Raw genomic sequence first — 15,175 nt, 5'->3', positions numbered from 1 at the left:
TGGACAATGTTGTGCTTCGCACACACACAATGTTGCCTTGTAGCATAAAACTTAGTGGCACATTTATTCAAGCACAATCAGAATGCTGTCCTTTTAGAGCTGTGTTTGAGTCGCATTGTTTGACTACAGTGTCTTTTTTTTTGTAAGAAATGTTATTCAAGATATTTCGTTTCAATCTAATTGAGGACTAAGTCTTTTTTTTTAAAACATCTTTCGGTTTTGTTCTAGGTAAACACGCAACTTTAAAATGCTGTGGTTGCAGTTGAAGGTTGTCCATAGGTCCATAAATATTTGGACAAGGACACAATTGTCATCATTTTGCTCTGTATGCCACCAAAATAGATTTTAAAGGAAACAATTGAGATGTAAGTGTAGACTTTCATGTTTAATTTGGGGGTAGTTACATCCAAATTGGGTGAATGGTGTAGGAATTACACCCATTTTTATATGTGGTCCCCCAATTTAGGGACTCAAAAGTAACTGGACAAACTAACACAGGGAAGAAACCCAGCATTTGGTGATGTCTATGGGCTCCAGACTTCAGGCAGTCATTGACTGAAATGGTTTGCCACCAAGTATTGAAACTCACAATTTAATTAATGATTATGTTAGTTTATCCAATCACTTTTGAGCCCCTAAAAAGGGGGGGACCACATATACAAATGGGTGTAATTCCTACACCGTTCGCCCAATTTGGATGTAACTACCCTCAAATTAAAAATGTTATTTAAGTGTAGACTTTCATATTGTTTCCTTTCAAATCCATTGTGGTGGCGTACAGAGCCAAAATGATGATAAATGTGTCCTTGTCCAAATATGTATGCACCTAACTGTATGTCTATACATCTACATAATTATGTAAAAATGTCTGTTGTGTCTACTGCTTAAAATGGTATTCTTATAACCTTCAATCTTGGCTGGAGGTTACTCGTAATAGCAAAGATATGTATAGATTATCATATCCGTGATAAGATTAAAGTTTCAAGATCAATGAGTTTATAGTTGAAGGTTAAACTTGCGCTGTTGACACCCACTGCCTTCTGAAATTGTAAGCTTTCTTCGTAATGTGTTTGGACTATTTAGATTGCGTAGGACAATGATCAGTACACAGATAATAATAATAATAATCCTTTCAACATTGTCATAGAAATGTAGTTTCTCATTTTTAAACTTGGAACACAAAAAAGATTGTATGAATAAGGTTATGTTCAAAACCCATTTGCTCAGTGATTCAGTCCATTTGGGGTTGAATCTGAAAAATATTTTAAAACATAACTGCATGCTTTAAGAGTTATGTTTCATACTGCATGCACATCATATAGTTTATTCCCTTCTACCTAGTAAATAACTTTAACAGAATAATTATCTGGAGACCCTATGGCCCTTGAGAATTAAAGTTGTGTCTTTGCCTTTAAATCTTCTCCTTTTATTAAAGCTGTATGTAATGATAATATTCCAGGATCGTCTAGCTAGCCACACTCTTTATAGTTTTGTTGATATTTGCTAATTAGATATTTTAATTTGGAGGATTGTGTTTTTTCCATTAGCACACTGGAGTTGGTCCCTGGATTTTTTAAGAATAAGTACTGTAGCCACACACAACAAGGCTACTAATGCATGGTTGGCATTAGATCTTGCCTGCCTCTGCCTTTTCACAGAAAAGGCTCAGCCGGACCTTGCCACTCTCCTGGGGGATGTGATTTGGTGAGGTTTAATTGCCCGTCTTTCTGTTCTCTTGCCCTGATCTGTCTTCCTGTAAAGACCCATTCACTTAATGTCATCCTTCATTAAAGAACAGGAGGATCTTGAGTTTAACGAGACAAACCTCACTAATTCTTTCTCCTGAGTATTCTTATTGGTGCTTCTTTCCCAGCATAACATGTTGGAATTAACTCTAATTTAGCCAAGACCGTGTTTTTCCGCACCTCCCAGTGACTAATGCAGTCTTTTATTTCTCTCTTTCTGTAGGTTGTTCAGACTTTTTTTTCACTTGGTAAAACTGGGTAATGATGGGCTATAGGCTGCAATTTTTCTATGCTTTCCAGTTTATTTCCACAGTAATCACACTGTAGGTTTAGATGTTTTACAGATGTGGTGAAGGCAGGGGTTTTGTTCTGTTCATCCCAAGGGTGTTTCTGTCTGTAATCACCATGTATGTAATCGCAGCAGCATGGATTTTGCTTGAATCATTTAGTAATTCCCCACTGTGTATGCTGTATAATACCCTGGCACACATTAAAACAGTTAGTGCGGGGGGGACACTTTTATACTCATCTTTTATGACGCTGCTTTGTGTTTATATTTTCTATAAAGTCTGCACAATACTAAGTTAATTCAAATTAGATGGCAGCATTAGATCAGTTTTCAGGATAGTGCTATGATTTATTTATTTTTGTTTTTTTAAATGCCCCCCCAAAAAATAAAAACTTGACACCTGTGAGTACGTTTCCTTTTTCATTATATATATATAAAAACACCTTAAAAGGTGTTTTCAGAGTGTTTTTAAAATGCTTAAGCACTTTTTGCATGTATTAACATATTAGCAGCCTTCCTGTTGTACTGTCCATTAGCTCTTTGAAAGAAGGAACAACACAAGAGACTTTGGCATTCTAATGATATGTAGAAGCAAAGGGCTGACACATTGCTAGCAGACTCGGGGAAGGTGTGATGTTTCTCATCTGCTCATATGTCACAGAAGCTCCCTGAGTGGAGATGCACAACAGTCATTCAAGCATAAAATTCGAATGCTTGAGAAGGACATGTAGATATTTCTCTGGGATTTTGTCAGGCCAGTTGTGGGTAATGGGTTCTGCCTGAGGAAAAATACTCCCACTCAATTCCACACCAATATGCTTCTTCCAAAAATTAGCCTTCAAACACTGACTGTAAAACACTTGTGGCAATATCTGTTGATTTACCCCAGTGGTGACACAATCATGACTTTGACAGAAAGTGTAACTTTGAATCCTTAAGATAGATTAGCTCCAGTCAAGCCTAAGGTAATATGGTAGGATATACGTTCCATAGCAGCTGTTTATGGTATATAGAGCCATAGAACTTTCTGTAGACTTTTCAAATGTTAGTATTTTGTCTTTGGACCTTTAAAAATAAAACCAGTAGATGAAAATGTGAGAGGTTAGGTTCAGATGCATTTTAAGCAATTCTTTTTTGTAATATGGTTCTTGGAGGTGAGTGCAAAATATAGTAGTGTGTTTCCTATACAGATTACCAAATGTGCATCATCTTCACATAAATGCTACAAAAAAAAAAACCTAAAACCTCAATATATTCCTTCACAATGTTAAAGAATGATCAGCATAACAGGTTTCCATAGAATCGACTGACACAGCTGCAGGGAAACTGCAAAACCCCTTCACTAAATTCCATGAGGGGGGGAAATAAAAAAAAATAAAAAAATTAAATTTAAAAAACACATCTGTCTGTTGTACCTTTGAGATGCAATGTACCTTTTGGCTTGTTGCACAGTGCAGTCCCTAATTAAATTTAATAGCTGAATTATAAATGATTTGAAGTTTGAAATGCCAAAATTTAACACAAATTGTTGTTGGTACTTTTAATTAATTTGTTTATTATTTAGTTCATTCCGTTTGTTAGTGATAATGAACTGGATAATGTGCATTTCATTTCTCAAGTACTCAGAACTTTTCAGTTAATTTATGCAGCTTTTCTAGCTTTAAAAAAGAAAAAGCCAGTGTGTGTTCTAAACATAAAATGGTTCCTCTCATAGGAAGAGCAATGAGGTGCCCAAAGTGCTCAAAGTTAAAGCACAGCATTTTAATTAAATTATTATTGTTAAATTATATAACAAAATAATAGGTGAAATACAATTGATATTGCTTAACCCAATGTAATACTTGTAAAACAAGGAAAAAAAATGCAACGCAGTTATATATACAGATATGTAGATATGCATCTACTGCTCTTTATTCTGCTGATAAGGTATTTTTTTCTTTCATAAGATGAATGGCTGGGAGGTCCAATGGAATCCAATGAAATGTGGGTGGGTGGTGGGGAGGGAAGACAATTAAAGAAAAGGTTCTGAATGACTGCAGTAGATCTTGTAAAGAAATGGGGGAGGGAAATTGTAGGAGATCCAAAATGTGAAAATCCCTGCTGAGAGAGTTCTCCTTTAAGCTCTAATAAAGACCATTACTGTGTAAGATCATAGGGAAGATGAAAAAACACTAGAAACTGTGCAGTCTTTTGCTTTTCTGCCGCTGCGACTCTTGCTTTCATTTTGTGAATGTGAATTGGAGTCCATGCTAAGAATGTGGACCGGTAGTTGGTTCCACAGATGTGTCTTTGTGTATTTGTGACACTGAATCTTCCCCTGCCTTATTTTCACATATGGAAAGATGATGAATTGATCCTTTATAGAGCGTAGATGCCTTTCCTCTCACATATTGGAAGTAGACGGACTGAACTGCGTCACAATTGTGAAGCAATTTGCTGTGACTAATGCGGTGTACAAAGGTTTTTTGGCACCTCGAGTTACGTTCTGACTCAGTGCTACTCCAACATCATTTGAACCTTTTTTTTATTAATAGAACAATTTTAGAAATTGAAATTAAAATTGCTGCCTTTATTGTATTTGTTATTATGGGCTGTATTCTGTTACCCCCGTGACTCATTCATTTTGACACTTTCAGTATACTATCCCTGCAGTGATGATGCATCTTCCAAACATTTCAATGTATAATTTAGTGTCTCTGACATGTTTTTTACCAGGTCATAGTGATTATTTGTGAATAGATTTGTGAGTGGTTGTGCTTTAGGGAGCAGGGCAGCAGCCCAAAACTTTACTGCACAGCCCCAGAGGTCCATGAAGCCACAGCCAGCCAGGGTGTCTGTCTGGGCCACCAGAAGTCCCTACTCTGGCGCCAAATGATTAGCCCCCTAACTCCCCTTCCCACAATCACTCACACCTACCCACACATGCACAACGAACCCTGTTAAATCAATGCAGCTATCGAACTTCATTGGAAGCTCGGATAAGAGCTGAGGATCTTGCACTAGGATAACCATCATTACTGTGACATCCTGACAGCTTTCAACTGGGGAAGCAACAGTAACAAGTGCTTGGGGGGAGGGGTAGAGGTTCAGAATACATTTATTAGAAGCTATTAGAAAGAAGGACAAGCGCTGCACAAAAATAGCACATTCATTTTATTTCAGAAACAGATGTGACAGTGTAAATGTTTATATGTGCGTGTGTGTATATATCATAATTGTGTGAACTGTGTCCTGTTTCTGTAATCTATTTAATTCAAATAGGAAATAATTATCCAAATGGTGGTTCTGTGACCAGGGTAGCCCAGTGTAGTTATTGACCTTGCTGTGGAAGTCCCAGTGTACCAGTGTACCAGCCTACAAGTAAAATGAATGAAGACTCCAATTGTATGTCTAGGAAAGTGAGTTATTCAGTTTGGGAAAGGTACCCAAGTATTTGACTTTCACTTTCACTGCTGACACTTTTTTTTCTCTCTGCTTTCTTTGCTCTTGTAGTGTTTGCCAGTGAACCCATGCCAAACTGAACTTTAGCAAGAGAGACATACTCCAAAACTTGGCAAGTAGAGGATATTGATTATATTACTTTTACTCCTTTACATCTTATTTTTCAACCTTGTTTTTTTTTTTTTTTTTTTTTGTCAGGGTTTGTTTGGTTTGTGCTTTGGGGAACCAGGCTATATTGACAGTGATGTGTGTAATAAACCTCTAAACCAGGTTGCAACATGGTTGCAAAGCTGAAACTTAAAGGAATTGACGGAAGGGCACCACCAGGAGTGGAGCCTGCGGCTTAATTTGACCCAACACGGGAAACCTCACCCGGCCCGGACACAGAAAGGATTGACAGATTGATAGCTCTTTCTCTTGCAAACTTGAGTGTTAAAATGTTATCCACTCAAAAGCATATTTTTTGGCATGTAAATTAAAGTAAACAACACACCCAAAACAAATAACAGAATAAAAAACAGTTAAGCAATTGTATATAATGGATCATGTAGTCATTTAATTTATGAAAAGTGGTTATTGAATGCAATTACTTGCTGTCATAATGGATAAATCATGCTTTCTGATGCTTAATAATTGAAGAAGAGGACTGGGATGTTTTCAGAGAAGAAGAGCAAATTAAATGATTAGCAACAAGCTTACCTGCTCCAGCAATGGTGCTTCACTTGTTTATTATACTCTCATGCTGTTGAGCCTTGTAGTGCTGCAAATTCACAACAGCCTGTATTGTCATTATGGGAACAGAGACTATATTGAAGGTAGGATAACACAGACAATACTGTGACTGTGGACCCACTGACCAGGGTACTGTGCATTAGTTTTATAACAATGTAAATCAAGAATAATTTCAAACTAAAAAATGTTTTAAGGCTATTTATACAGCTACTATTCGAATTATTCCTCCTCTTACTATGACTACTAATAGTTTGAAATATTGATTATTAAACCATGTAAATTGCCTCGAATAAAGTGCTTCCGGTAAAAATAATATAAGTAAAAACTACAGTTTTAATTTTAACATGTCTCTGTCCAGTAGGTAGATTGTGAAGTGTTGCTATCTGCTTCTTTTCAGGCTTTGGGGGTAGCTGATGCCCAGTAAATATATGGCAGAAATTATTAGTAGGGTGCTATAATGCACATTATATCACACCTCAGGGACCTTTCCATGGGTCTTTTTGCAGAAGAAGGAAATTAATTTACTTCCAAAACTTACTAACTTCTGTATTTATTTTTGTATTCATGATTTATTTATGTAGTTGTTCATTAACTTTCATTCAGTCCCTCATGCATTCCACAAGGAGACACGAAAGAGCTCAGTTTTAAGAGCTGGCCTTTTATATATATATATTATGTGTATATTCATGTATTTATATATGTATATACACCGATCAGCCATAACATTATGACCACTGACAGGTGAAGTGAATAACACTGATAATCTCGTTATCATGGCACCTGTCAGTGGGTGGGATATATTAGGCAGCAAGTGAACATTTTGTCCTCAAAGTTGATTTGTTAGAATCAGGAAAAATGGGCAAGCGTAAGGATCTGAGCGACTTTGACAAGGGCCACATTGTGATGGCTAGACGACTGGGTCAGAGCATCTCCAAAACTGCAGCTCTTGTGGTGTGTTCCTGGTCTGCAGTGGTCAGTACCTATCAAAAGTGGTCCAAGGAAGGAAAAATGGGCGGCCAAGGCTCATTGATGCACGTGGGGAGCGAAGGCTGGCCCGTGTGGTCCGATCCAACAGACTACTGTAGCTCAAATTGCTGAAAAAGTGAATGCTGGTTCTGATAGAAAGGTGTCAGAACACACAGTGCATCGCAGTTTGTTGTGTATGGGGCTGCGTAGCCGCAGACCAGTCAGGGTGCCCATGCTGACCCCTGTCCACTGCCGAAAGCACCTACAATGGGCACGTGAGCATCAGAACTGGACCACGGAGCAATGGAAGAAGGTGGCCTGGTCTGATGAATCACAAGTTCAAGGTGTTGGCTTAGCCTCAATCCAATCGAGTATCTGTGGGATGTGCTGGACAAAAAAGTCCGATCCATGGAGGCCCCACCTCGCAACTTACAGGACTTAAAGGATCTGCTGCTAACGTCTTGGTGCCAGATACCACAGCACACCTTCAGAGGTCTAGTGGAGTCCATGCCTCGACGGGTCAGGGCTGTTTTGGGACCTACACAATATTAGGCAGGTGGTCATTATGTTATGGCTGATCGATGTGTATATATATTATATTGGTGAATATATCTGACTCTCTCAGGTGCAGACTCACACCTCCCTCTATTACTCCCAATTTCAGATTTGCAAAACAAGCAAACCACAATCTCATAAACATGGACACTTCTAAGCTATCCTATTTCTCTGCAGAAATATGCTTCTCTTTAATATTAAAGTGGCGTAACACGCTTTTCTGAACACTAGCGAAAGGTTAATCTTTTGTGACCAGATTTTGATGGCGTCAATCAAACGGGAGATTATGAAGGTAGAGACGGCAACAGTTTTCGTTTGCAGCATCTTGCGAAACTCATTGGGGACAGAATGTGACAGCCGGAGTAATTTGAGGCTAGTGCAACATGACATGTCATAGTTTTAGTCACATCATAATCTCCTGCATCGATGAACAGGATGAGGCGAAGAGTTACAAAGCAGGGGAAACATGATTGCACAGCACCCTTATAGACAGTGGTGCCCCTGTCCAACGGTTAACTCGGTAAAGCAGAATATACCTGTTACAGCTAATGTAGCTAACTGCAGAGTGTATTGATGCAGGCAGCCAGCATATCACTAAGGACTGCTGTGTGTCTCATCCCTGGAAGTCAAGTGCTCAAAATTGGGAAGATCCTTTTGATTTCCTTTCCATCTTCTGTACTCTGTTTTCCTCCCCCAACCAAAAGATACTGCTTAGGTTGATTTCCCTCCACTCATGTGAATATGGTGTGTTGTGTTACCCTGTGATGGACTGGGTGTACCCTGCCTTGCACCCTATGCCTGCTGGGTCAGGCTCTGGCTCTAACCCTGGGCTGGATCTGGCAGGTATTTGAAACGTTTGGACGGAAGTCTCGATGGTTCATTAACCTTCATAATTTTAATCTCCCAGCCTTTATAAAGCAGATGAGCTCAGCAATACTCAGAATTCAAGATTCTAGAGTCTCGATAGTCATGCAATGTAGGCCAGTTAACCACCTGAGGACTTGTGAACAAAAACTCAGAGGTTAGGACTGAGGATTTTGGTTTTAACATTTCTGGGATGTTCATAATGATGAGGTGTAATAATAATAGTGATGTATACAATGCATGTAAGTAGTAACAAATGAAATCAATGCAAAACAGGAAAAATCTGTGTGAGTCAGAGAAGCTGCATTGTTTTCTGTCCTCCTCCTATGAATCATACGGACAATAAAAATAATAAGATTCCTAGCAGAAGTTCCAGAATCCTTGTTTTTGATATGGGGCAATAACACAGTACAATAATATGAAACTGCTCAAAAGGTCACACTTTTCATTGGTGGTGTCTGTCATAAATGAAAGAGTCGATATTACAGCCTCTTGTCTGCGTATCAGTATGACCTGGATATAAGAGCAGAGGATGGCGAGGCAGAAATCAAGCTGGACAGTCACGGTGCCAATATCCCCTTTGTCACACAGCTGAAAAATAAAATCATAGGAAAAAAATAGCAAACAATGTGAGATAAAATCAATTGCTTTCCCACCTCTCTGTGACATTGCACTGTGTTTCATTTATTTTGTGCTGTGAGAAGCTGGGGTTTGCTGAAAACCTGTTAAGATTGATCATCATAATCCAGAAAGGTGTAATTTCAGTAACCTCCTCCTTCGACTGGTAATTTTAGTTTCCTCCTGTTTTTATACTTTCCTGCTTAAACCTGCGTTTCTTGCAGCAATTTAGAAAATAAGCATTTCTTACATACTTTTAACACCTTGGATAATCTAGTTTTGGTATTGACCAGGCTGTAGGGCACTGAAGGTATGCAGTTTTGTTGTTTGGTGTACAGTGTATGAAATTACTTTCACAACTGAGATAATATAGGATACAGCGCAAGAACAAGATTTGCACCTCAGCAGGATGTGACTGCCTGGTACTGCAGCTCATTGAGCATCTTCAGCGAGCTTGGGAAACGCAGCGTGTGGTGACAGCCCGACGCCTGCACTGAGTCTGACTTCACGCAGAAGTCGGTAAGTGCGTAATGAGAAAAGGGCTGTTGCGGACCAACAAAAGCAAACTGTGTTGTCATTGCCCTGAAATCTGATTAATTGTGCTGGCTTTCTGCCTCAAGTTCTTTTCATGCGAATGCAAGAATCTATTTGTGTGTTCCTTTTGTATTTGTTCTTTTTTTTTTAGCTTGTCTTGATACATTCTCGTACATGAGACCTATACCATATGCCAAGTCTTTCAAAAGGGTGCTGCCACTTACACAATCATTCTCTAAATAGTTCAGCTTGATGGAGGAGCAGTTCTGAGTGCTGTATTACAATTGCTTCTGTAGTCAGAGGTGGGGCGGTGCTCTTTACAGCTCTCGCATCAGCATGTCCTGCAGCAGGTGACTAACCGGCGGAGAGGTCTGTACCCGCGAAATGGGGCTGGTGACACTTCCATTGCCATGACAACTCAGCCGTGAAGTAGCTTCCCACAGCAGTGATATTGTTGGAATGTGCAGTCCCTCTCCGTGAGAGCAGCACCATCTTCCAAATCAATGTGTATCAGTCCACTGGCAAGACAGGGCCCTTACGCCCTCTGCCTTCTCAACGCCCCCTCACCCTCTCCCTGCGCTTGCAATTCCAAATGCCACTTAGAGAGTATTCATGTTTTGCTCAATGTTTATCATCACAGGAGTGTCCTGGATGAATCCAAAATATATATATATGGTATTTAATGACCGAACCCCTCATCTAACGGGTTTATGTAATCATCGTCTATTTGCTAATGGAGCTTTCCGTGATCCAACTGTTAAATTGGAATAGTTAGACACTACAGTTCAGTGAAGATGCAGAGGAAAGCGAGCAGGTTAGTTACGCCAGTAAGAGGTCAGGGAAGAAAATGTTCTGTTGAAGAGCGCATCTTAACTTTGCAAGGTCTGTCGATTTTATATGAAGTAATTCAAAAGAACATGTGCCTACTTTCTGGAATTTATTTATTAACCTTTTGAACTTTTTCAACAAAAAACTAAAATCTGTTTTCTACTCTGAAGTTACATAATTTCCCTGTGTGCTGGACATAAATTCTCGCTCTTGTATACCCTGAAACAACTATAACAGTGTTCACTTGTTTACGGTCATTGCAAGTATTGATAGGTTTAGAGCAGATGGTAATAAGTAAGGTTTTAATTCAGTTGGAACTTTGCTGCTCTATAAACAATTTCATTTAAACCCACTTGAATGCATAACTCCATATGGCTTAAAGAAGTCAGTGCATAATTAGAAATCTCTAAGGGAGGTATAATTGCACAGTAAAATAATCTTGCTCTGTCAGTTTGTGTTACTTTAGTCGGAGCAAGGGAAACAGTGCTGAGACAAGAGGGTTGCATTTGAACTCTGTGTACAAAAGAAAAGGGCAGTTGGCAAAAAGTAAACAATTGAGAACATTGGAGAGATTTGCTGATAGGAATGTGTATACAGGGAGAATCCATATTTTGATTTTTAAGGATGGTACCTAGACCAGATGAAACTGGAAATGACTAGTCCATTCATATCCATTACTTTCACAGAACTGGATGAGGGCCCCAGTTGAGCCTGTTTAATTGAATCAGAAACTGCATGAGTTAATATTAAAGGAATATGAATCTGCCATACGATTTGTAATTATTATATTTCTCTTTAATCTGGGTTTGTTGATTCCACATTATGTATACTTGGTTCTAACCAGATGTTCCAGTTAGTGTGTAGTGCATCTGTCCTACTGAATCACACCTGGCTTGTACACACACAATTTTCTTGTAAATTTCTTCAGCTGCCATCAGGCCTCTTTAAGGATTATATATATATATATATATATATATATATATATATATATATATATTATTTTTTAAATGTACTTTCTTTATTACTTTTAGATTAGTGCCATAAATGTCTGCCCTGGATATTAGTAGGAGATTTCCACTGATGCCCATCAGTCAGACACCATCTTGCACAAGATTTTCATCCTTTTCAATTAAGAGCTGAAGCACCCAAGTAGTAGAGCAGGAGGATTCCTTAATTAATATGGTCTAATATGGTTTAATACGAACATCTATCAAACACATTGGCTCTGCTGCAGTGTGGAAGTGTATCCGCTTCTAAAATAAGCCTAACTCCATCTAGTGGGTGAACATAATACTGAATTAATAATGTACTATACTTGGCTGGTGGAGAGATCTTTTGAGCAGTTTAATCGTTATGATTGAACTTCTCTTCAGTGGCTTTCAAATGTGCAACAGAACCGAGTGGCTGCATCGCTGAGGATTAACATGATCTTTAGCTACTGACTGGAGACACTTGTAAAATGTGTAGGATAGAGACTCTGCAAAACCATGGCGGAAGATAGAATTGCCAATCCCCCAAGTATTGTACTGAAAACTGGAGGGCCTGTAGACCTGAGGAATGGTGTTAATTTCCAGGACACTGCAGGGAGCAACACAGGGAAGCAAACCCAAATGCAAACCAAAATGTATCCTGTTATTAGGTTGTATGTTGTTTCATGCATACATGTTATATAGGTGTTATACAGATGGGGAATGTCCTCTTTGGTCATTTTATTGGTTGCTGCTGGTGTTGCAGGTACATGGTGTTTTTATGATAAATGTCTGGTTGTTGATTTGCGGATGCACTATTTAATTAAACTTTAAATTAATGTGGTTAAGAGCCTTTTTATTGTTTTCACATCAAATGTATGTTGCACATGGAGTGAGTTATGATATTAATATTCTTTCACCCAATTTTAACGAGACTGTTTATAACACTTTGAAGTTACGAAAACTGTTCTTTAAAGTTGATTATTTCTAGAATGAATAAATATTCCCACTATAATCAATACATTCCCTTCAATTATTTTAATGAGTCAGTATCTGCGTAAGTTAAACTTTAGCATTAAGTTATGATAACTCATAAGTCAATGCTTGTTGATTACAGCCCTGTGTTACAAATTCTGGATGAACAGCCACTCCAGTGATGGCTCTTGTTCGGACTGTGGGAGGCTCTGCATTTATTCTGAATTATACCTTTACACCTCCATGGAAATGAGCAATGTGGCTCCAGAACACTCATAATTTTCATTATGCTTTTCCATTATTTTGTTTCAGTTGTCAGTTGTTTTTTATTACTATTATTCTCATCCTTTTATATATATATATATATATATGCATGTGTGTATATTGGGACAGTATTTCTGCAATTAATGACTGACTCACTGTGTTAAGAGATGTAGAAAAGCATGGGTAAACTGTGTGCTCCTATATTGTGAATTATTACATTAACACTGAGGCAATTGTTTAATAGTTATATGTCACTGAATAGACAATAGAATGCTTTAGATGTAATTGAGCTTTTTCAAAAATATGCAAGTATTTTTTCTTAATATTGGATAGATAGATAGATAGATAGATAGATAGATAGATAGATAGATAGATAGATAGATAGATAGATAGATAGATGTGTAGATGGATGAGTTACTAGTTAGAACATATTCCATTTTGGTTTTCCGGATTTATATACTTTTGAAACTGACATAGCGGGTCTATTTGTGTGCAGGAGGTTGGTACAGAGGGGCGCTGAGGCAGATAGTATCTCAGTCTGTTGCCAGTGGATGAAGTTGTGTTTCACAGCTAAGGTGACACATCTACAGACAGCTGCAGCTTGGCTGTGAAGCTTTAGGAAGCTGCGGCTGGGGATCGGCTGCCCTGGGGAGTTGATTGAAGTGTTCATTGGGGCAGCGGCAGGGCACAGTGAGGCTGGGTCAGGACATTTACATAACAGAGCTGTGAGGGCGTGGAGTTTGGAGAGGTGGGGGTGGTTTATGTGATAGCCTGTGCCCCCATATGATAGACCAATACCTCAGGCATGAATGACAGAAGTGGTTGTGAATGCCCTTTTAACTGAGCACAGTGCAGAGAATATTAATCTTACCCATGTTTTCTTTTCTTTTACAGAATAGGCTTCAAAACCATGCTTAGGAATGTGTGCAGGACATGTTACAGTCAGTGAACCACCTGAAAGGAGGAGACAGTGAACCAAGCATGGCCAATGATTTTAGCCCCCACTCTAAGTTATCTCCAGTAGAGTTTAGGGAGAAGGAAAGTAGAAGAGATACCTCTGCATCAGTAGGGATTTTTAATTTTTTCCTGTCTGTTTATTTTTAATTTAGATAAGCCCTGCAAGCTCCAGCTCTTTAATCAGGAGCTGTTTCATAGCTGTGAGACTTTCTGTTCCTCAAATCTCCCCTTGCAGGGTTTTCATAACTAAAAAAAAGTATACAGCCCTCTTTGAAACATGCAGGAGGGAGGAGATAAGTATGGGTAATGAAATTCCTCTACTCAATGTAATTTTTTTTTCTCCCCTGTTTAACATCTGATGCCTCGGTATCAATCTCACCTCCTGCTTCGATGACGTTGGAAGATTACAGCTGAGATCCACAAGCAATCAGACGAGTAAGACAGTCTGAAGCACCTTTCAGGGTGTCTGTGCATTAACCCTTTCAGTCACACCAGACAATCAAACATCTGCTTTACAGCATTTCTGATTGACTTCAAATAGACTTTAATTTATCCATAATTTCAATATCTGTTCTTACAGACATTAATTATTTGATAATGCTGCTATAATATATGGTGGAACCATATTTTGCTATGGATGGATGGATAGATTAGATAGCAGGACAGATAGATAGATAGGTAGATAGCAGAATAGATAGACCTAAAGAGACAGGTAGCTGTAAAAGCTGATCAAATTGCTTTTCTTTAAGTATTTCTTGGACACCCTATGAAAATACTTGTGTTGTTTTTAGTGGGGTTGAGATTAGAGCTTGATTTTCCTGTTAACTCTGTGGGAGACTCACGGTGAGAGGCTATTCAAAGTGAAGAGTGAACTGCCAGAGGCCTGGGAGTAAAGTGCCCAAGCTCCTTGCAAATCTCCAGTGGCTTGTGAATGGATCCATTCATCTGCTTCCAGGGACTGAAGAGCTCCATCTGCACAAAACCCTGCTGTGGACCTGGAGAGGAGCAGTCAGTCAGAGTGAAATTATTTCCTTGTCTATCACCTTCTTGTGGATTGCTATATGCCACTTTGAGCTCTCCAGACAATACGCCTGCCTTGGCATAAGATGATCAGCTTTTCCTGACTCCTTATGGTTAATATAAGGCTGCTAATAAGTCATTGTAGCCACTCCATACAGTGTCACCCACTGGCACAAATTACCTGCAAAGGGATCCTTCATTTAATGTCCAGATAACTTATTTTAAGCAGCTTTTGGAAGGCCCAATGACTTATAGTATATAGTATATCCTCAAAGCATGTAGATGATTCTCAACAAGCCTCTTTGGTGCTGCGGCAACAGTGCAAAGTGTAACCGCAGAAGAATCATACTCCAAGAGCAGGATGCAGAAAAAACACCCTCCTCTTCTAAAGATTTATATTTATAGTCTTGAGAATGGAC

The sequence above is a fragment of the Amia ocellicauda genome, chromosome 9 (genome assembly GCF_036373705.1).
Source record: "Amia ocellicauda isolate fAmiCal2 chromosome 9, fAmiCal2.hap1, whole genome shotgun sequence".
NCBI classification, from domain to species: domain Eukaryota; kingdom Metazoa; phylum Chordata; class Actinopteri; order Amiiformes; family Amiidae; genus Amia; species Amia ocellicauda.
Note: the sequence above shows the minus strand (reverse complement) of the source record.